Genomic DNA, 24438 nt, shown 5'->3' with positions numbered 1-24438 from the left:
TAGGTAGGAAGCAGGGTAGAGGAAAGTTGGAATTCAGGGGTGAGGATAGGAGTGGGGGTGGGGGTGGAAGAGGTGGGTCCTGAGTCAGCTGGTTATCCCAGCATGGTTGTCTCAGTTTGTGTGGGTATATGGGTGAGATTCCCACTTGTGTCTTTAATTACTGTGGACTTCCTGAGACTCGGGCTCTAGCTGTGGTTACATATCTCATTTTTTTAAATTTATGAAATATTTCTTATTACATTAGAACTACTTGGTTTTATTATTTTACCTGATGGTAATAAACTATTGTGAAATGAACTGCTATAGGTTTATGATTGGAATAAACAATTAAAATTCATTGACCTAAAAGGATAATTTATTATTGTATTTTTCTTACTCTTCCCTAGTTTTGGTCAGATTTCCCTAAGCAGCTCATTTGCTGTTCTTTGTGTATCTATGGATTAAATGGCAGAAATTGATTCAGTTTGGAGACCAAAAATTGTTTTTCCAAAGACCTTTTCTGTATGCCTTAAAGCCATGAACCCTAAACAGTCCCAATCAATTTTATCCTAAAACTGAAAATTGATAGGTTGTCAGTTTGGGAAGTAGTCAACACAAGATGGGACACACATAAAAATTACCAATGGTAACAGGTTAAATGACAAAATAATTAAGGTAAGAATAAGAAAGAGACGCTTCAGGACTCATTTCAGGTATGACACTTGTGAAGTGATAAAGCATGATATCTATGGTACAAAGATAAGACATAGCCTTATACCACACATGCTTATTATTTTAGGGGACTTGTAATTTTTTGATTCACATTTACCCACTGTGCCCAGACTTTGGCTGCTACTATTCTATGGACACATCTACTGACCCATGAGTGATGAGACAGATTCAATGTGTATATTTGTTGGAGACTCTTAGGTAATTACAACTATCTTTTTGCATTCTCTCTTCAACAGAAATTTCAGTAAAAAGCAATGACTGCTACTAAGGTTTTGGAAAAAAAGAGTGAATTTAGAATGTCATAATTAACCAAGTAGAGACAAAAGAGTAATTTTGCATGAACAAGATTGCAAATTTTTACTTCACAATTAATATAAAATAAAATTTATAAAACTTTTCTTTAGAAAAAATGATCACTGAATGAATTATTTATTGTCAATGATCTTGTTGCATAATTTAAAAATAAGATTGCCATAAAGTCCAGGTTAATATAATCAAAATGAACAAAAATATATGGCAGATGTTACCTACTACTGAATGGAATGTAAATAAATAAAATAATTTAAATTAAAAAGAATTTTCTGTACATTTTACAATTTTGCATTTGATATTTAAGATTATGATCTATGTTCTGTGAAATTAATATTTTTCATTTTCTACTTTTAAACAAATGTATAGCTGTTACAGTATAGGTTGTAGGTTTTTGAAAAGATAATCCTTGAGTTGCTCTTTTTATGTGATCAAAATGACAGGCTAGGTTTATGTAGGTATACTGTTGGGATATATAATCTATCCTATTAATATATCTCTATTTCTATTAATACTAAATTATGTTATATATTCTTTAGCTGCTATCCCCCAATCCACTGCCAGAAACAATATCACTGATGTTTCATCTACAAGTTTTGTATTTACAGATAGAGGTTTATATTACCTATTTTAAGCTTACCTTTGTATATGTTCTTAAGTAAAAGATTCACATTCCGTCATTGTAAACATAGACATGTAGTCCTCTGGATATAGTTTATTAAAAAATAAAAATAAAGCTGGACAATTGTGACACATGTCTCTAATTCCTGCACTTGGAAGGCAAAAGCATGGGGAAGTATGAGATTTCAAGGCCAACCTGGTCTACAGAGGTAGCTCTAGGACAACTAAGACTACAGAAAGAAACCCTGTCTTGAAACAAAGAAATATTTTTGAACTATAGCATACAAAAGCACAATCAGAAGCTGCAATATAGTAATTAGAGTATTTGAAACTGAAATTCATTTGTTTCGTGAATATCAATTATAAGGAAATGATAGCCTAATAGCTCATTGAAATTTTCTTAAAATATATACACAGGACACATATCTAAAATACATTAAAAACAACTATCATTTGTTTTTAGTCTTGGTATCCTAGAAGGGCTTCAAACTATATTTAATCGTAAAGCTTCTTGAACTTCTGATCTTCTTATTGAGTACTTCAAGCTATGGGGATTACAGGCATATGCATAATTTGAGAATCAGTAGGGATCAAACCAAATTCTTTGTGCATGTTAGTCAAGGAGTCTTCCAACTAAATTACATCCCCTGTGCTATATAAAACAATCTGAAACTCAGCAATATGAAAATAAATGTACAGTAAACTTTGTCTACTATAAAATAGCTCAGATTGTATAATTTCTAAGCAAGAGTTTTGTAGTTCTATATTCAATATCAAGGTTGTAGAATAATTAAAAAATGTTTAGGTCCATGATTTTTCATAAAGGACACATTTTTTTCTGCCTTCTAACAAGCTACATTTGTAAATTTTAACTTAATGTTTCCAGATATCAAGGACTAAACCAGATTATTATAAATCAATTACACTCCCAACCTAAGTGTTCATGAGGGTTTTATTCTGAAACCCATATTAGGCCTGAACTTGCAGTTATTCTTAAGTCTGTCTGTGTCTTTGGATAATAGTTATATGCCACTGAAGAGGCTGATTCCACTAATAAAGATTCTGTCTCATAATCTTGGAAGTTCCTGAACAAATTTCCTTTGTAATAGTGTTGTATTGTGGATTAAAGTTTTACACGTGAATTTCTTGTGGACAATATCAACAAATGATAGCAAAAAAAAAAAAAATCAGACACACAGAACCTTAGAGAACTATAATAAAAGTAAATTTTTGGGAGAGAGAGCTCATCGCTCAGACAGGTGGGCATGGCTGAGACTGCAGGGCAGGAGAGACTACCAGTACTGCCCATCCTTGCACTCATCCCTGGCCCAAGAGTAAACTGTATAGGGTCTCTGGGAACAGGAAGACAGGGGCACTCAACGCTCCAGTCCAGATACCGCCCGGATCTGAAGGGACCCGGTCAAACAACTCCCTGCAACCAAATTCCTTGGGAGGGAAAACTAGACCTTCAGAGGGGCAGACATGCCTGGAAAGCGAGAGGAGATTACTCTCTGCCCACATTTCTGACTCTAGAGGAAAATGCCTAGTGCCATCTGGGCCCCCTGTGCACAGTGTCCCAAGTGAAGGCAGGGCAGGCCCTTCTGGTTGCTGCCCTCATGGAGAGCTGAAACTGACTCTGAAAAGCAACTCCAGGCCTGAGACCAGAGGTAAGACCAACTTTTCTGCTCCCAGTGACCTGCCTGGTGGACTCGGGACACAGGCCTACAGGAACACTGAAGACCAATAGACAGAAACAACTACATGCTTGAAAGCAGAACACTCTGTTCCCATAAATGGCTGAAAGAGAACAGAAAAACAGGCCTACAGCACTCCTAACACACAGGCCTATAGACAGTCTAACCACTGTCAGAAATAGCAGAACAAGGTAACACCAGAGACAATGTGATGGCAAGAGGCAAGCACAGAAACCCAAGCAACAGAAACCAAGACTACATGGCATCATCAGAACCCAATTCTCCCACCAAAGCAAACACTGAATATCCAAACACACCAGAAAATCAAAGTCTAGATTTTAAATCACATTTGATCATGATTATGGAGGACTTCAAGAAAGACATAAAGAACTCCCTTAGAGAAATGCAGGAAAACACAAATGAACAATCAGAAGCCTATAGAGAGGAAGTGCAAAAATCTCTGAATTAGGGGGAAGACACAATCAAACAGGTGAAGGAGTTAAAAATGGAAATGGAAGCAATGAAGAAAGCACAAAGGGAGACAACCCTGGATATAGAAAACCAAAGGAAGAGACAAGGCGTCATAGATACAAGTATCACCAACAGAATGCAAGAGATAGAACAGAGAATCTCAGGAGCAGAATATTCCATAGAAATCATCAACAGAAATGTCAAAGATGATGTAAAACAGAAAAAGCGAGTAGCCCAAACCATACAGCAAGTCCAGGACACAAAGAACAAATCTAAGGACAATAGGTATAGAAGAGAGTGAAGACTCCCAAGTCAAAGAACCAGTAAACATCTTCAACAAAATCATAGAAGAAAACTTCCCTAACCTAAAGAAAGAGATGCCCATAAACATACAAGAAGCTTGGAGAACTCCAAATAGATTGGACCAGAAAAGAAACTCCTCCCATCACATAATAGTCAAAACACCAAATCCACAAAACAAAGAAAGAATATTAAAATCAGTAAGGCACAAAGGTCAAGTAACATATAAAGGCAGACCTATCAGAATTACAACAGACTTCTCACCAGAGACTATGAAAGCCAGAAGATCTTGGACAGATGTCAAACAGACCCTAAGAGAATACAAATGCCAGCCCAGGTGACTGTATCCAGTAAAACCCTCAATTAATATAGATGGAGAAACCAAGGTATTCAATGACAAAATCAAATTTACACAATGTCTTTCTACAAGTCCAGCACTACAAAGGTTAATAAATGGTAAAGCCCAACACATGGAGGCAAGCTACACCCTAGAAAAAGCAAGAAACTAACCGTTTTGCAACAAAACAAAGAGAAAACAAGCACACAAATATAATATCACATCCAAACATGAATATAGCAGGAAGCAAGAATCACCATTCCTTAATATCTCTCAACATCAATGGACTCAATTCCCAATAAAAAGATACAGAGTAACAAATGGGATACTGAATGAGGAAACACACCTCAGAGACAAAGACAGATACTACCTCAGAGTAAAAGGCTGGAAAACAACTTTCCAAGCAAATGGTCTTAAAAAGCAAGCTGGAGTAGCCATTCTAATATCAAATAATATCAATTTTCAACCAAAGGCCATCAAAAAAGATCAGGAAGGACACTTCATATTCATCAAAAGAAAACTCCACCAAGATGAACTCTCAATCCTAAATATCTATGCTCCAAATACAAGGGTACCTACATACATAAAAGAAACCTTAGTAAAGCTCAAAACACATTGCACCTCATACAATAATAGTAGGAGATTTTAATATCCCACTCTCATCAGTGGACAGATCATGGTAAGAGAAATTAAACAGAGACATAGACTAAGAGAAGTCATGAAGCAAATGGATTTAACAGATAGTTATAGAACATTCTATCCTAAAACAAAAGGATATACTTCTCACAACCTCATGGTACTTTCTCCAAAATTGACCGTATAATCAGTCATAAAACAGGCCTAAACAGATACAGAAAGATAGAAATAATCTCATGTGTCCTATCAGATCATCATGGCCTAGACTGCTCTTCAATAACAATAAGGAAAGTATGGCAACATATACATGGAATTTGAACAATGTTCCTTCCACACAGTGATACCTGGTCAAGGAAGAAATAAATAAAGAAATTAAAGAATTCTTAGAATTTAATGAAAATGAAGGTACAACATACCCAAAATGATGGGACACAATGAAAGCTGTGCTAAGAGGAAAACTCATAGTTCTGAGTGCCTGCAGAAAGAAAGAAGAAAGAGCTTGACAGCATACCTAAAACCTCCAGAACAAAAAGAAACAAACACACCCAGGAGGAGTAGAAGACAGGAAATAATCAAACTCAGAGCTGAAATCAACCAAGTAGAAAGAAAAAGGACTATAGAAAGAATCAATACAACCAAAAGCTGGTTCTTTGAGAAAGTCAGCAAGATAGATAAACCCATAGCCAGACTAACCAGAGGACACAGAGAGTGTGTCCAAATTTACAAAATCAGAAATGAAAAGGGAGACAAAACAACAGAAACAGAGGAAATTCAAAAAATCATCAGATCCTACTACAAAAGCCTATATTCAACAAAACTTGAAAATCTGCAGGAAATGGAAAATTTCATACCAGGATACCAGTTACCAAAATTAAATCAGGAAAAATAAACCATTTAAACAACCCCATAACTCCTAAAGAAATTGAAGCATTCCTTAAAGCCTCCCAACCCATAAGAGCCGAGGTCCAGAAGGGTTCAGTGCAGAATTCTATCAGACCTTCATAGAAGACCTCATACCAATACTATTCAAACGATTCCACAAAATTCACACAGATGGAGCACTACCGAATTCCTTCTATGAAGCCACAATTACTCTTATACCTAAACCACACAAAGACCTAACAAAGAAAGAGATCTTGAGACCAATTTCTCTTATGAATATCGACACAAAGATACTCAATAAAATTCTTGCAAACTGAATCCAAGAGCACATCAAAACAATCATCCACCATGATCAAGTAGGCTTCATTCCAAGCATGCAGGGTTGGTTTCATATACGGAAAAGCATCAACATAATCCACTATATAAATAAACTGAAAGATAAAAGCCACATGATTTAAGGGAAATGCAAATCAAAACAACCCTGAGATTTCACCTCATACCAGTGAGAATAACTAAGATCAAAAACTCAGATGATAGCAGATGCTGGCGAGATTGCGGAGAGAGAGGAACACTCCTCCATTTTGGGTGGGATTGCAGACTGGTACAACCATTCTGGAAATCAGTCTGGAGGTTCCTCAGAAAATTGGACATTGAACTGCCTGAGGATCCAGCTATACCCCTCTTGGGCATATACCCAAAAGATGCCCCAACATATAAAAAAGACACGTGCTCCACTATGTTCATCGCAGCCTTATTTGTAATAGCCAGAAGCTGGAAAGTACCCAGATGCCCTTCAACAGAGGGATGGATACAGAAAATGTGGTACATCTACACAATGGTATATTACTTTTTTTTTTTCTAATTTTTTTTTTTATTAACTTGAGTATTTCTTATATACATTTCGAGTGTTATTCCCTTTCCCGGTTTCCGGGCAAACATCCCCCTCCCCCCTCCCCTTCCTTATGGGTGTTCCCCTCCCAACCCTCCCCCCATTGCCGCCCTCCCCCCATAGACTAGTTCACTGGGGGTTCAGTCTTAGCAGGACCCAGGGCTTCCCCTTCCACTGGTGCTCTTACTAGGATATTCACAATGGTATATTACTAAGCTATCAAAAACAACGACTTTATGAAATTCGTAGGCAAATGGTCAGAACTGGAAAATATCATCCTGAGTGAGCTAACCCAATCACAGAAAAACACACATGGTATGTACTCATTGATAAGTGGCTATTAGCCCAAATGCTTGAATTACCCTAGATGCCTAGAACAAATGAAACTCAAGACGGATCATCAAAATGTGAATGCTTCACTCCTTCTTTAAAAGGGGAACAAGAATACCCTTGGCAGGGAATAGAGAGGCAAAGATTAAAACAGACACAGAAGGAACACTCAATCAGAGCCTGCCCCACATGTGGCCCATGCATATACAGCCATCCAATTAGACAAGATGGATGAAGCAAAGAAGTGCAGGCCGACAGGAGCCGGATGCAGATCTCTCCCGAGAGACACAGCCAGAATACAGCAAACACAGAGGCATATGCCAGCAGCAAACCACTGAATTGAGAATAGGATCCCCGTTGAAGGAATAAGAGAAAGAACTGGAAGAGCTTGAAGGGGTTCGAGACCCCATATGTACAACAATGCCAAGCAACCAGAGCTTCCAGGGACTAAGCCACTACCTAAAGACTATACATGGACTGACCCTGGACTCTCACCTCATAGGTAGCAATGAATATCCTAGTATGAGCACCAGTGGAAATGGAAGCCCTGGTTCCTGATAAGACTGAACCCACAGTGAACTAGTTTGTTGGGAGGAGGGCGGCAAGGGGGGAGGATGGGGAGGGGAACACCCATAACGAAGGGGAGGGGGAGGGATTTGGGGGGTGTTTGCCCGAAAACCGGGGAAGGGAATAACACTCGAAATGTATATAAGAAATACTCAAGTTAATTAAAAGAAAAAGCCACATGATCATTTCATTAGATGCTGAGAAAGCTTTCATGATAAAAATCCTGGAAAGAACAGGAATTCAAAGCCCACAACTAAACATAGTAAAAGCCATATACAGCAAAACCATTAGTTAATATTAAACGAAACGGAGAGAAAATTGAAGCAATCCCACTAAAATCAGGGACTAGATAAGGCTGCCCACTCTCTCCCTAGTTATTCAATATATTTCTCAAAGTCCTACCCAGAGCAATCAGAAAACAAAAGGAGATCAGAGGAATACAGATTGGAAAGGAAGAAGCCAAAATATCACTATTTGCAGATGGGATGATTTTATATTTAAGGGTTTCCAAAAGTTCCACCAGAGAACTACTAAACTTGATAAACAACTTCAGCAAAGTGGCTGGGTATAAAATTAACTCAAATAAATCAATAGCCTTCCTCTATACAAAAGAGAAACAGGCCGAGACAGAAATTAGGGAAACAATACTCTTCACAATAATCCCAAATAATATAAAGTACTTCTGTGTGACTTTAACCAAGCAAGTGAAAGATCTGTATGATAAGAACTTCAAGCCTCTGAAGAAAGAAATTGAAGAAGATCTCAGAAGACTGAGAGATCTCCCATGCTCATGTATTGGCAGGATTAATATAGTAAACACGGCCATTTTACCAAAGGCGATCTACAGATTCAATGCAATCCCCGTCAAAATCCCAACCCAATTCTTTATGGAGTTAGACAGAACAATTTGGAAATTCATCTGAGATAACAAAAAGCCCAGGATAGCTTAAACTATCCTCAACAATAAAAGGACTTCTATGGGAAGTACCATCACTGACCTCAAGCGGTATTACAGAGCAACAGTAATAAAAACTGTATGGTATTGTTACAGAGACAGACAGATAGAACAGTGGAATAGAATTGGAGACCTAGAGTTGAATCCACACACCTTTGGTCACTTGAATTTTGACAAAGGAGCCAAAACCATCCAATGGAAAAAAGATAGCATTTTCAGCAAACAGTGCTAGTTGAATTGGAGGTCAGCATGTAGAATAATGCGGATCAATCCATGCTTATCACCCTGTATAAAGCTTATGTCCAAGTGGATCAAGGACCTCCACAGCAAATCAGACCACTCAAACTAATAGAAGAAAAAGTGGGGAAGATTCTCAAACACATGAGCACTGAACAAAACACCAGTGGCTTATGGTCTAAGATGAAGAATCCAGAAATGGGATCTCATAAAACTGCAAAGCTTCTGTAAGGCAAAGGATACTGTTGTTAGGACAAAACAGCAACCAACAGATTGGGAAAAGACATTTACCAATCCTATAACTGATAGAGGGCTTATATCCAAAATACACAAAGAACTCATGGAGTTATACTGCAGGGAGACAAATAACCCTATTAAAATTGGGGTTCAGAGCTAAACAACGAATTCACAGCTGAGGAATGCTGAATGGCTGAGAAGCCCCTAAAGAAATGTTCAATACCTTTAGTCATAAGGGAAATGCAAATCAAAACAACCCTGAGATTTCACCTCACACCAGTCAGAATGGCTAAGATAAAAAACTCTGGTGACAGCAGAAGCTTGCGAAGGATGTGGAGAAAGAGGAACACTCCTCCATTGTTGGGATTGCGGACTCGTACAAGCATTCTGGAAATCAGTCTGGAGGTTCCTCAGAAAATTGGACATTGAACTACCTGAGGATCCAGCTATACCTCTCTTGGGCATATACCCTAATGATGCTCCAGCATATAAAAGACATGCTCCACTATGTTCATAGTTGCCTTATTTATAATAGGCAGAAATTTGAAAGAACCCAGATGCCCTTCAACAGAGGAATGGATGCAGAAAATGTGGTACATTTTCTACACAGTGGAACACACATGGTTTGTACTCACTGACCCCAAAAGCTCATATTACCCAAAATGCAATCCATGAACCACAAAAAACACAAGAAGCAGGATGACCAAAGTGCAATGCTTCAGTCCTTCTTAGAAGGGGGAACAAAATTACTCACAGGAACAAATATGGATTCAAAGTGTGGAGAAGAGACTGAAAGGTTATCCAGAGACTGCTCTACTTGGGGATGCATCCCATATACAGCCACCAAACCCAGACAATATTGTGCATGCCAAGAGGTGCGTGCTGACAGGCACTTAATATAGCTTTTTCCTGAGAGGCTATGCTAGAGCCTGACAAATACAGAAGTGGATGTTGTAAGAGAGCCATTGAATTGAGAGTAGGATCCCTAATGGAGGAGTTAGAGAAAGGACTTAAGGAGTTGAAGTATTTTCAACACCATAAGAACAACAACAATGTCAACCAACCAGAATCCCCAGTGCTTCCACAGACTAAACCACCATACCAATAGTATGCAAGAATGAACCTATGGCTCTAACTGCATATGTATCAGAGGATGGCCTTGTCAGTTATCAATGGGAGAAGAGGCCCTTGGTCCCGTCAAGGTTCAAAGTCCCAGTGTACAGGAATGTCAGGGTGGAGAGGCTTAAGGGAATGGGTAGATTGGAAGGATAGCAGCCTCATAGAAACCCGGGGAGGGGGAATGGGATAGCAGGTTTCTGGAGAGGAAAGAGGATAACAGTTGAAATGTAAATTTAAAAAATCCAATAAGAGAAAAAATTAAATAAAAAAGAAAAAGAAATTGCTCAATTACTTTCCTTCAGGATTATTTAAGTCAATGTCATCTCCCTTTAATGCCTATTTTTTCTCATTACTAATTGTTATTACAAGCAAAATTATGATTTAACTTAAAACAAAACAATGACAAAAACTTTGTGATTAAGGTAAGTATCCTGGAAAGTTACTTAATTAGAAGCAGCTAACATATATGGAATACTTAACATTCAAAGACACTGAAATTCAAATAAGTAAAACTGATAAAAAAAATCATCTGATATTTCCAATGGAGATATTCATATTGTATTTAAGCATTTTCATCAGAGTTGCTTGCTCTTGTCTTCATCAGATATTTATTGTTCACATTTGTAAAGTCGTTTTTGAGTTCAAGTAAATAATTCAAATTTTATTTCTCAATTGAGAGTATTATTTCAAAAGTGTATCCCACATGATCTTGCCAGTAAATGTTTGATTTAATGTAGAAATTTTAATCTCTGAAGTGTAACACAGACTTATACCAATTCCTATATCAGTATAAGAAAAAATATTTTCTAGATTCTGTTCTAATTTTAATAATATCATTCACTGTACTATTGTTTATAAAAGCGTATATACTGAAATAAGTAATTTTCATAACAAAAGATAAAACCACAATTTAGAGTATTAAGGATTTAAGTAAAAGAAACAATAAAAATGGAATGGCTGTAAAATGATGATAAATGCTTTGTTGCAAAAAAGCATGCAGTTGGTAATATGCTCTTGTTGATTTAATTCTGTAATATCTTTCAGATATTTTAATGCTAAGAATCACAAAATGATGTCTGTAAATTGTTCTAGATCAGATTTTTTAAATTTTATTTTTCTTGAATATTTTATGTATTTACATTTCAAATGTTATCCCCTTTCTTCTTCTCTCTCATACTCTTCCCCTGCTTCTATAAGCATGTTCCCACTCCAACGCACCCACTCCAACCTAAAAGCCCTGGCATTACCCTACATTGGGGAAACAAGCCTTCACAGGACCAAGGGCTTTTATTCCTATTGATGCTGGACAATAACATCATCTGCTATGTATGTGGCTAAGAGTCATGGGTCCCTCCATTTGTACTCATTGGTTGGTGGTTTAGACCCTGGAATCTCGGGTGGGGTCTGGTTGGTTGATATTGTTGCTTTTTCTATGGGGTTGCAAACACCTTCATCTCCTTCAGTCCTTCCCCTAACTCCTCCATTGGGGTTCTCTTGTTAAGTCCAATGGTTAGCTGCAACCATCCTCATCTGTATCAGTAGGGCTCTGACAGAGCCTCTTAAGGGTCACCCACATCTGGCTCAAGTCAACATGCACTTCTTGGCATCAGCAATAGTGACTGTGTTTGGTGGCTGCATATTGGATGCATCCCCAGGTCAGGCAATCTCTGGATGACTTTTTGTTCACTCCCTGTTCCACTCTTTGTCCCTGTATTTCCACCTGTGAGTATTTTGTTCGCCCTTCTAAGTAGGAATGTAGCATCTTAAATCTCAGGATTTTTCACCCTCAATGGATCTTATTAGTCAGAAATAATGTAAAACAACATGAAGAAAGTTTGGTATACTGAAAACATGTATACAAAAGTGTTGAAAATAATAAGAAGGTAAGATCAAATTGTAGTTCTCTTATATCATTTAAACAATATATATATACATATATATATATCCTATTATTATTAAGTTTTCTGAACAATGTTTTAGAAAGTCTGTGATATACAAACTTGGATTTATAGCTAGGCTCAATACCACAATGGAGGGGATTGCCAGGGCAGTGAGGTGGGAGTGCGTGAGTAGGAGAAAACCCTCATAGAAGCAGGGGGAGGGGGGTGATAAGGGATTTGCAGAAGAGAAACCAGGAAAGGTGATAACAGTTGAAATGTCAATAAATAAAATACCCTATAAAAATGTCAAAAGGGCTATTATAACAAAAAATGTATTGTTTTTGAATGACTTAAATAAAGGAATTATAAATATAAAGATTTCAATCAAACATTGAAAATGCATATGCATATCTAAGTTGTCACATTAACTTTAATTTTAAGTTATCTAATTGTTAATACTGTGGACTCACATTTATGGTCAAAAAGAATTAAAATATTGTTGAAAGCACTGCTCATTAATAAAATTAGTGAAAAGAAAGCTAAAAATATAGTGATATTTAAACTTAAAATTGAGATATCCATAAAATTAGGTTTCATTTTAGGTAGGGAAATTACAATTCTTAAATTACTATATTTTAAATATTTATGGAACCTCAAAAATATGAATAAATATCATGAGTTGGTTTTAACACTAACAATAACAATAAAGTGCCAATAAAATAGCAACATGAATTTCAAAGTAACCCTGAGAACAATTTGGAAAACTAATCCAAACTTAGAACTTTTTAGAGTAGACAAAAAAACATTAAAATCAAAATCATCTTTCAAGCTCAAATAGTATAAAAAATTACTTTCTCCTGATTTACACTGACCCAAGAAAGTTTAGCATTGCAATTTACAGTACAAAGTAGAAAATAGGATTTTAAGATATAGTGCTTTCTTTTAGTCAATGTAACTGACCGAAGAGATAGAAGATAGAAGAGTCAGTATTTAGTGCTGGTAAATGTCAATTTACCTAATCTCCTTCCTCCTTTAAAGGAATTCCTTCCTCCAACCCAATTCCCAGGATTCTCATGCTCAGGCCACCTGTTACTTTTCAATAAGACTGTGAAAAGTATCTAAAATGAATTTACACTGAGGTGTTGATGACTATGTCGGTATAGTTTCCTCTTGTGTATCTCCTATTTCTAACTGTGAGTTACTTAAAGGCAAGAATCATGTTTTATTCATGATCATTTTTAGGACCACTCATGGTGCTATGGTTGGGCAGTCTCTATATCAACAATTCAACAAAAAATTTCTTGTTAGAATTCTGAGCAACTCATCTCTCCATACTACAAAACTTCAAGATATTTTGTACACTGAAAAATGAGATCTGAAGTAACACACAAAGAAGAATAAAATGGAGACATTTGAGTGATGAATTGGAAGGGAGACTGGGTGTTTGGAATAAACTAGGTGCAAAGAGAAATTATGTAAGGCTGACTCATGGTACTGTATAACCCTTCAATAAGTCACAAAAAGCTTTTTGGAAAAGGAGGTCAATGACATATGCATATGCTCTTCTAGCTATTTTCCTTACTGTATTATTATTTGGTATTACAAAGCCTGAGCCACAAACGGAAAATCTGAGGTTCAGAGAATTCCTAAAGATCATGTAATAGGTAAAGCCAGATTCTACAAGGGAATGTGTGGCATTCATATTTTTTGAAAATATTATAAAAGAACCAAAGTGAAAATGTGAAGAATCACATTTGCAATTTGAAAACTAAAGTGGTTGAGACAGGAAGATGCACAGAAATTCAAATCCTATCTTGGTTCCATAGTATTTTCCAGATAAGGCAATATTAGAGTGAGGCAAGGACCAAATCAACAAACAAACAAACAAAAAGTTGTTCATAAAAAGATAAAAGTCACTGAAATATATGGAAAATGAATTTTGGTATTTTATTGTTATATAGTAATAATAAAATTAAATTTTCTATCATCTTTAGGTACATAAAAAATATGGATTCAAAAGAGTCCTGTGTCCCACGCGCGACTTTCCGCCAGCAAGAAGCACGCGAGACATAGAAATTCTTGCTATGAGTGATACTTTATTCCTATCTCATGGAGAAGCCCCGCGTGCCGGCTAGGCGCGCCTATTTAACCCTCGCGCACGCATCCACACCTGATTGGTTGCTTACTCATGATCTCATCAGGCACGCCCCGGAATGGGCAAAGACCTGGCAGGAAGGCACTCTTGCACATGCGCACAGTTAACTTCCTGAGAGGGGGGCCAGCTGGCGCAGCGAAGGCTGGCGCCATCTTGACTGACTTGGCCTTCCACTTGGGGCGCAGTGGAAGACAGCGCCATCTAGTGGTGGCGAACGTATTGCGGCCCTCTACAATCCTGTATTATTTTTTCCAACTCGATTTCACATTATTAACATCATAAATACATCAATATATATTTTAAACTTGAAACACCAATTTACATAAAATAAAACCCATTGCATTAGAAATTACCCTTTAGAATGGCCATTCGGAGCCTGACACAAATGTGGCATATATATATATATATATATATATATATATATATATATATATATATATATACACACACACATATCCACCAAAACTAGATAAGATTGATGAAGTTAAAAAATGCATGCAGAAAGGAACTGGATATAGATCTTTCCTGAGAGACACATCCAGAGATGTCCAATACAGAGATCAATGCTAGCAGCAAACCACAAAACTGAGAATAGGACCCCCTTGGGGGGAATTAGATGAAGTAGAGGAAGTATTGAAAGAGTTAAAGGATCTTGCAACCACATAAAAACAACAATGCCAACCAACCAGAACTTCCAAGGACTAAACTACTACCATAGGACTATACATGAACTGACCCAGGGCTCCAATTGCATATGTAGCAGAGAATAGCCTTGCTGGGGCACCAGTGGAAGGGAAAACCCTTGGTCTTGCCAAGGTTGGACCCCCAGTGCAGGGGAATATGGGAGAGGGCAGTAAGGGGGATATATAGTGGGAATACCCATATGGGGGAGGTGGAGGGGAGGGAATGGGGGCTTATGGACAGGAAACTGGGGAGAGAATAACCTTTGAAATGTAAGTAGAGAAATATATAATAAAAAATTAAAACGAAGAAGATTAAGTGTTATGGGCTTTAACAGATGCATATTATTTTATACCTAGTATTATATTTTCAGAATTGGCTCATCTATGTCAAAATATATTACACTTTACATATCAATTCTATCAAATGTCATCTGCAATCTTGAAACTACTGAATTAGTTTGTATGTCGCAGTCAGTTGAAATCATATTCTACAAAGTTTTTCAGACTGGTGATTTTAAAGTTATGATGTTAATTTCTTTATATATCTTTTATGGTTTATTGTATTATTGGTTCTCTGCACTGAAGTGTACTTTATTGTACGATTGTAGCAGTTGGTTTATATATTAGCCTAACAATAAATGTATGTGTTGCTTGTTGCTTTTGGAGACTATGATAAATATTTCACTATATTCATGAGGATGTGAAAGTCTTTGATTGGGTCTCTCTCTCTCTCTCTCTGTGTATGTGTGTGTGTGTGTGTGTGTGTGTGTGTGTGTGTGTGTGTATGTGTGTGTGTGTGTTATGTTGTATGTATAACTTTGTCCTTTTCTATGAATATGCATGCAGAGGCAAAGGGTAAACATCAGGAATCTTCCTTCATTATTGTCTAACAGTGGATCTTAACCTGTGGGTTGCAAACCATTTATTGGTCATACACAAGATGTTTACTTTACAATTTGTAGCAGTAACAAAACATAGTTATTAAGTAGGAATGAAAAGAACTTCAGGGTTGGGGTCACTACATGAGGAATTGTCTTAAACAACAAAAAAGAAATCATGATCATCTCAATAATTGCTGATAAAGCATTTGACAAAATTTGACACCCCTTCATGTTAAAAGTCTTGGAGCGATCAGGAAGTCAAGGCCCATACCTAAACATAGTACAAGCAATATACAGCAAACCAGTAGCCAATAACAAACAAAATGGAGAGAAACTTGAAGCAATCCCAACAAAATTAGGGATTAGACAAGGCTACATACTGTCTCAGGACTTATTAAATATAATACTTAAAGTCCTAGCAAGAGTAATCAGACAACAAAAGGAGTGAAATGGATACAAATTGGAAAGGAAGAAGTCAAAATATCACTATTTGCAGACGATATGATAATATACTTAAATGACCGCAAACGATTCACCAGAAAACTACTAAGCCTGATAAACAACTTCAGCAAAGTGGGTAGGTATAACATTATCTCAAACAAATCAGTAGCCTTCCTCTACTCAAAGGATAAGCAGGCAGAGAAAGAAATTAGGGAAATGACACCTTTCACAATAGACACAAATAACATAAAATAACAAGCAAGTGAAATATTTGTATGACAAAAACTTCAAGTCTCTGAAGAAAGAATTTAAAGAAGATTTGAGAAGATGGAAAGATTTCCCATGTTTATGGATTGGCAGGATTAATATTATAAAAATGGCCATCTTGCTGAAAGCAATTTACAGATTCAATGAAATCTCCATCAAAATTCCAACTCAAATTTTCATAGACTTAGAAAGATAAATTTGCCAATTCATTTGGCATAACAACAACCACAAAACAATACAGGACAGCAAAACCTATCCTCAATAATAAAATAATTTCTGGGGAAGTCACCATCCCTGACCTCAAACTGTATTAAAAGGCAATAAGTATAAAAACTGCATGGTATTGGTACAGAGACAGAGCAGTAGGTCAGTGGAATAGAATTGAAGACCTGGAAATGAACCCAAACACCTAGGGTCACTTGATCTTTGACAAATGACCTAAAATCATCCAGTGGAAAATAAAAAGATAGCATTTTCAACAAATGGTGCTGGTTCAACTGCCATTCAGCATGTAGAAGAGTACAAATAGACTCATGTTATAGCCCTGAATAAAGGTAAAATCCAAGTGGATCAAGGACCTCCACATGAAACCAGATACACTCTAACTAATAGAAGACAAAGTGGGGAAGAACCTGGAACACATGGGCACTGGGGAAATTTTTCTATACAGAACACCCATGTACTAAAATCAAGAATCAACAAATGTGACTTCATAAAACTGCAAAGCTTCTGTAAGGCAAAGGACACTGTCATTAGGACAATATGGCAATTAACAGATCTTTACCAATCCTACAGCCATTAGAGGGTTAATATCCAATATATACAAACAACTTAAGTTCTACCACATTGGCAACCTTCAGGCCTTTGTAGGCCGGGAAGCAGGAAGCATAGATGATGTGAAGAACCATCTGGATTATTTGAGAACCCTGAAGGTGAAGGGCCTAGTTTTGGGCCCAATTCACAAGAACCAGAAGGATGAAGTCAATGAAACCAACTTGAAACAGATTGATCCCGCTTTAGGCTCCCAGGAAGATTTTTAAGACCTTCTACAAAGTGCCAAGAAAAAAGAGCATTCACATCATATTGGACCTCACTCCCAACTACAAGGACCAGAATGTAGTTCTTCCCTCCTCAGGCTGGCTTGTAGCCACCAAAATGAAGGAAGCTCTGAGTACTTGGTTGCAGGACAATGTGGATGGGTTCCAAGTTTGGGATGTGGGAAAGCTGGCAAATGCATCCTTGTACTTGACTGAGTAGAATATCACCAAGAACTTCAGTGAGGACAGGCTTTTGATTGCAGGGACTGAGTCCTCTGGCCTGCAACAAATTGGCAACATACTTGAATCCACCAGCGACCTACTGCTAACTAGCTCATACCTGTCACAGTCCATTTTCACTGGGAAGCACACAGGATTCTTAGTGACTAAGTATTTGAATGCCACTGGCAGTTGCTGGTTCAGCTGGAGTGAGTTGCAGGCAAGACTCCTGACAGCTTCTATACCGGCTCAGTTTCTCTGACTCTATCAGCTGCTGCTCTTCACTCTGACAGGGACTCCTGTTTTCAGCTATGGTGATGAGCTTGGCCTTCAGGCAGCTAACCTTTCTGGACAGCCTATGGAGGCCCCATTCATGCCGTGGAATGAGTCTGGCATCTCCCACACCTCAAGACCTGTAAGCCTCAACATGACAGTGAAGGGTCGGAATGAAGACCCTCAGCCAGCAAAGAAGACGCAACATGGTCAGATTCTTCTCAACAGCCTTTATTGCAGGACCACCTCATTGCTGATACGGGGACCTCGAGTGGCAAAAACGCTCGCCTTATATACACAACAGGCTGTGGCTATGCTAATTGTCCTTCAGGGATTGGCAGAGCACGAATCACCCCACTATCACCCCTATTGTCCTCCAGGGATTGGCGGAGAACGAATCACCTCACTAGGATGGTACCATCCCGGTCAACTGACACCAGGTGCAAAACCCGAGCATGCGCAGTACCGTTGTTCACCACAGGAGGGCGCCCTGCACTTAGGAAAGAATCTACCACTAGAAATTTGCTAGGCCAGCATAACTCCTTTGTATATCTAAGTCTTATCCTTACACCCACATATAAATGTACCTAGCCCTCCTCATCACAAAAAATTTTCTTTATATAAAATGAAGATCAACACAGAAAACCACAACTGGACACAATGTACAGTTACTTTCACTCTCCTATACTGATGACATAATTTTATCTTTCCTACGGTTGAATTTCATTGTTTATGTAGAATATATTTTAATTCATTTGCTGATCGAAATCAAAGCTTATTTATAGAGGAATTTTAATCCAGCCACATGACTGCTGAGGTAAGGGATCACATTTAAAACCATCTATGCTTATGTGAACTGCCTCTAATGCAGACCTGTCACAAACCTTTAATCCCTTCTTTGGATTATAGATATACTTTTAATCCCAAATAATTAAGGTAAAGCTAGTTTATAGAAGGAAACAACCATGTTTCAAGTGATATTTAATTAATGGGCAAGCAATGTGATAATTCTGAGAAATATTTGAAAGATTTAAAGATAGGATACACCCAACTCTGATAAGAACAGCACAGGAAAGAGGTAAACCAACAGGAAGAAGTAGTGACTTAAAAGAGCAGCAGCAGCAGCAGCAGCAGCAACAACAACAACAACAACGAGAGAGAGAGAGAGAGAGGGGGGGGGAGAATAGTACTGGGACAGATTTTACATAGAGAGGTTCAGGTCAATACATAATGTGTCAGAAAATGAGAAGGAGCCAAAAGATCAGAACAGATTGCCAGAGTTATTTTGAGGATAGGCAGAGCAATTCAGTCAGTAGCTGAGATAAACCAGTTTGAATTAGTCAGCATGGAGAGAAATTTGTGCCACAATATCTGGGTTGAACAAGTGAGCCAGAGTTCTAAAAGAACAAGAAAGTGTGAGTTCATTCAACAGTAAGATTCTGAAATGACAATTCCATTAGGCAAATGAAAAGAACTTTTATAGTTATTCCAGAACTCTATGCTATAAAAAACACAGTGCTATAATAACTCAGTGCTATAATAAAAATTAATTTTAACTAAGCTCTTAAGTAAGATAATACAGAAACATTTGAATGTGTATCCAGATGTTATATAATTAAGTCACACAATAATTCTAATTTCAGTTTTTTAAAAAGTTTCAAAATGATGTTTATAGTGGCTATGATATTTTTCCCTAACTAGCATTAAAAAGGAATCTACTTTCACTTACACCCTATCCATAATTTGTTGCCAATTGTTAGATTGGTGTCAGCCATTGTGACACTTGTGACATGAAATGTCAATGTGCTTTTGGGCTATATATCCCTCATGATTAAGAATATTGAGCATAACTTATTTTGTGCAGACTCCTAAGGGGTCAGTTGTGTCAAGAAGACACATTTATCTCATTTATAGGAACTGGCTGTCAGAAACTCACTAAAGTGAAATTCATTGTAATTTGTAAATTCATTGTTATTGTACTTTGCGTTAGAGGCTCAAAACCTTAGAAATACCTTTTATGCTCTGAGGGAGGAGTGGAAGAGTTATATGTTCCATATTAGTGGGAGTTAGAAGCATGATTTTCCAATGAAGAAAAGTGTTTTGACATACAGGACACTATCTCTACTTTTGAGACAGCAGCATTTTTCTTGTTGTAGACAGAGAACTGGAAAATAGGAATTATAATTTTATTCATGTATTTCTACATTGACAAATACTACTATGCTTTGCCAGTTTGTGTACAAAAATACTAGCTGAATTCAGAAGTTTTTCAATATCTATAAAGAAGATTATTGTGGTTTTTTGAAATAAATGGCTCCCATATGTACAGAGGGAGTGGCAGTATTAGGTGTGGTCATATTGGATGAGCTGTGACATTTTTGGGAAAGGATATCTTACTAGATTTGATCTTTGAGGCCTTAGAAGCACACACCAGCCACTGTGTCACTATCACTTCTTACTGCCTGCAGATCGAGATGTAGAACTCCTCCAGCATTATGTCTGCCTGAATGCAGGCATGCTTCACACCCTAAGCTAAATCTCTGAACTGCAACCAAGCCCTAATTAAATATTTTCCCTTATAAGTGACTCTGAGAGGATTGTGTATCATTACAGCAATAAAACCCTAACTAAGACAATTATATTTTCCAAAGTGTTGTCAGAAAGCACACAGAAAAAGAAGGTAAGAATACTAAGACAAATGGCCCTAAGATTCAGGATGGTGTCCTGCAGCACAAAAGGTAACATAGTGTTCTGAAGAAGCATGAGCTAAGAAAAACAAGGTGGCTCCCACACTTTTTGGCAAAGATAGTGGAGAGATACAAAGAAAAACACTAGGAACAGATTGTCAAGAGATGTAGGCTGTTCTCACTGAAAAATTCTAATTCTAAGTCTGAGTCCATACAAATCTAGGTCCTTAATAGTAACAAAGAACCTTATGCATCACATGCTAACATATTTAGTTCGCAATCTGTGCCTTTGAAAGGAATCAACCATTCCACTTTTATTCATACCCCGATATTCCATCTATATATTTTACTTTATGTAAATGATGAAGAATATTCCATTACTCTTTTCTCTTTCTCTGATTCATATCTATCTGTAGGTAAAAATTGAATTATTACTGAAGATTAAATAGTGAAATGTATGTTATTCTATCATTCTATTCTCCCACCTTCTACTCAGAGAATTACCTGTTTACTGTTTAACTGATATTTATGTGTCTGTTTAACTATTATAGATGAATGAATAAGTCTCTGTAATATTTTTCTTATATACATATTTATAAATGTATTTGCTTTTCTAAATATATAATAGATTATTTTAATCATTATTAAGTGATGTATAGTCTAAAATGTGTTTTATAATGCCCTTGATGGCTTTGGATTTTGTTTTTTTGTTGTTGAGGTTATAGAGCAAATGTAAAAATGAAGGTCTTAAACAGTAATATGTGAGCAAAGGTAAAATTCAAATAAAATATTATCTCACAAACTGAATTGCAGTGCCAAATCATAGGCTTTAAAAGCTTTAATAAATTATAAATGAAATAACATCAGTAGTATATGATATGATGCTATTGATGAAGATAATATAAACATTGGTTTCAGGATATAGAGAATTCAGTTTCAAGGTAACTAGAAAATTTTCTCACTGCTAGCAGTCTTTTGTAGTGATGACAGTGCTGTGGAAGTTGCTGCTGGGGAGAAGACAACAGTAATCCTACACTGCAAAGGAACCTTACATGTTACAATGTTGAGAAGCTAGCAAAAAGTAGACACTTACATGGTGGTGGCTTCCTTGCTACAGATACCCTTTTGATGTCTGTTTCACAGGAAAAATGCATGCTAAAATTGGCCATGAGTCCATGTCTGTGGAAATGATAGTTTATTTTTATTTTTGTTTGATTATTTTTATTTACATTTTAAATGTTATTCTCTTTCACTGTTTCCTGTCCACAAGACCCTACTCATTCACCCTCCCCTTTTCTCTATAAGGATGTTCTCCCACCCCAACCACTCCCCCTTCCTACCTCCTCACCTTGATATTCCCCTACACTGGGGGATCTAGTCTTGGCAGGACCAAGGGCATTTCCTCCCATTGATGCCCAACATGGCCATTCTCTGCTATATATGCAGCTGGAGCCATGGTTCTGTCCATGTATAGACTTTGGATAGTGGTTTAGTCCCTGGGAGCTCTGGTTGATTGGTATTGTTCTTATGGGGTTGCATGGCATTTCAGCTCTTTCAATCCTTTCTCTAAAGTTATCAAAACTGATAAGGAAGGAACTTCATATTCATCAAAGGAAAAATCCATCAAGTAGAACTTTCAATCCTAAATATCTATGTCACAAATGCAAGGACACCTATATTGGTAAAAAAAAAAAAAATCTTACTAAAGCTCAAATCAAACATTTTAACTCACACCATAATAGTGGGAAATTTCAGCAACCCACTCTCATCAATAAACAGATCATTGAAACAGAAACTAAAAAGAGATATAGAGAAATGAACAGAAGTTATGAACCAAATGGATTTAACAGATATTTATATTAGTCCTGCCAATCCATGAGCATGGGAGATCTTTCCATCTTCTGATATCTTCTTCAATTTCTTTCTTCTGAGGCTTGAAGTTCTTTTCATATAGATCTTTCATTTGCTTAGTTAAAGTTACACAGAGGTATTTTATAATATTTGGGACTATTAAGGAGGGTGTCGTTTCCCTAATTTCTTTCTCGGCTTGTTTCTCTTTTCTTTAGAGGAAGGCTACTGATTTATTTGAGTTAATTTTATACACAGCCACTTTGCTGAAGGTGTTTATCAGCTTTAGTAGTTCTCTGGTAGAACTTTTGGGATAACTTAAATATACTATCATATAATCTGCAAATAGTGATATTTTGACTTCTTCCTTTCCAATCTGTATCCTTTGATCTCTCTTGTTGTCTGATTGCTCTGGCTAGAACTTCGAGAAATATATTGAATAAGTAGGCAGAGAGTGGGTAGCCTTGTCTAGTTCTTGATTTTAGTGGGATTACTTCAAGTTTCTCTCCATTTAGTTTAATATTATTTAATATTATGGTTTGCAGTATATGTCTTTTATTATATTTAGGTATGGAACTTGAATTCCTGTTCTACCCATGACTTTTATCATGAAGGGGTGTTGAATTTTGTCAAATGATTTCAAGAATCTAATTAAATGATCACGTGATTTTCATCTTTCAGTTTATTTATATAGTGGATTACGTTGATGGTTTTCCATACATTAAACCATCCCTGAATCCCTGGGATGAAGCCTACTTGATCATGAGGGATGATTGTTTTGATGAGCTCTTGGATTCAGTTTGCAAGAATTTTATCGAGTATTTTTGCATCGATATTCATAAGAGAAATTGGTCCGAAGTTCTTTTTCTTTGTTGGGTCTTTGTGTGGTTTAGGTATAAGAGTAATTGTGGCTTCATAGAAGGAATTTGATTGGCAGGATTAATATAGGAAAAATGGCCAATTTATCAAAAGCAATCTATAGATTCAATGCAATCCCCATCAAAACACCAATCCAATTCTTCAGAGAGTTAGACAGAATAATTTGCAAATTCATCTGAAATAACAAATACCCAGGGTAGCTAAAACTATCCTGAACAATGAAAGGACTTCCATAGGAATCACTATCCCTGACTCAAGCAGTATTACAGAGCAAAAGTGATTAAAAAAAAACAACAACCACCACAACAAAACAACAAAAACTGTGTGGTATTGGTTCAGGAACAGGCAGATAGACAAGTGGAATAGAATTGAAGACCCAGAAATGAACCCACACACCGACAGTCACTTGATTTTTGACAAAGGAGCCAAAACCATACAATGGAACAAAGATAGCATTTTCAGCAAATGGTGCTGGTTCAATTGGAGGTCAGCAGTAGAAGAATACAGATTGATCCATTCTTATCACCCTGTACAAAGATTAAGTCCAAGTGGATCAAGCTCCTCCACATCAAACCAGATACACTCAAACTAATAGAAGAAAATGTGGAGAAAAGCCTTGAACACATGGGCACTGGAGAAAATTTCTTGAACAAAACACCAATGGCTTATGCTCTAAGATCAAAAATCGACAAGCGGGATCTCATGAAAACAGAGACAGAAGGAACACCCATTCAGAGCCTGCCCCACATGTGGCCCACACATATACAGCCATCCAATTAGACAAGATAGATGAAGCAAAGAAGTGCAGGCTGACAGGAACCGGATGTAGATCGCTCCTGAGAGACACAGCCAGAATACAGCAAATACAGAGGTGAATGCCAGCAGCAAACCAC

The 24438-nt window shown here is 37.1% G+C and overlaps 1 pseudogene; it reads left to right on the top strand.

The window, feature by feature from the left end:
• The first annotated feature begins 16395 nt into the window (after positions 1–16395).
• The window catches only part of Slc3a2-ps1 (solute carrier family 3 member 2, pseudogene 1), a 170755-nt pseudogene continuing 162712 nt past the window's right edge, over positions 16396–24438 (top strand).

Source organism: Rattus norvegicus, chromosome X (genome assembly GCF_036323735.1).
Source record: "Rattus norvegicus strain BN/NHsdMcwi chromosome X, GRCr8, whole genome shotgun sequence".
NCBI lineage: Eukaryota > Metazoa > Chordata > Mammalia > Rodentia > Muridae > Rattus > Rattus norvegicus.
This window is presented reverse-complemented; position numbering and strand designations above follow the sequence as displayed.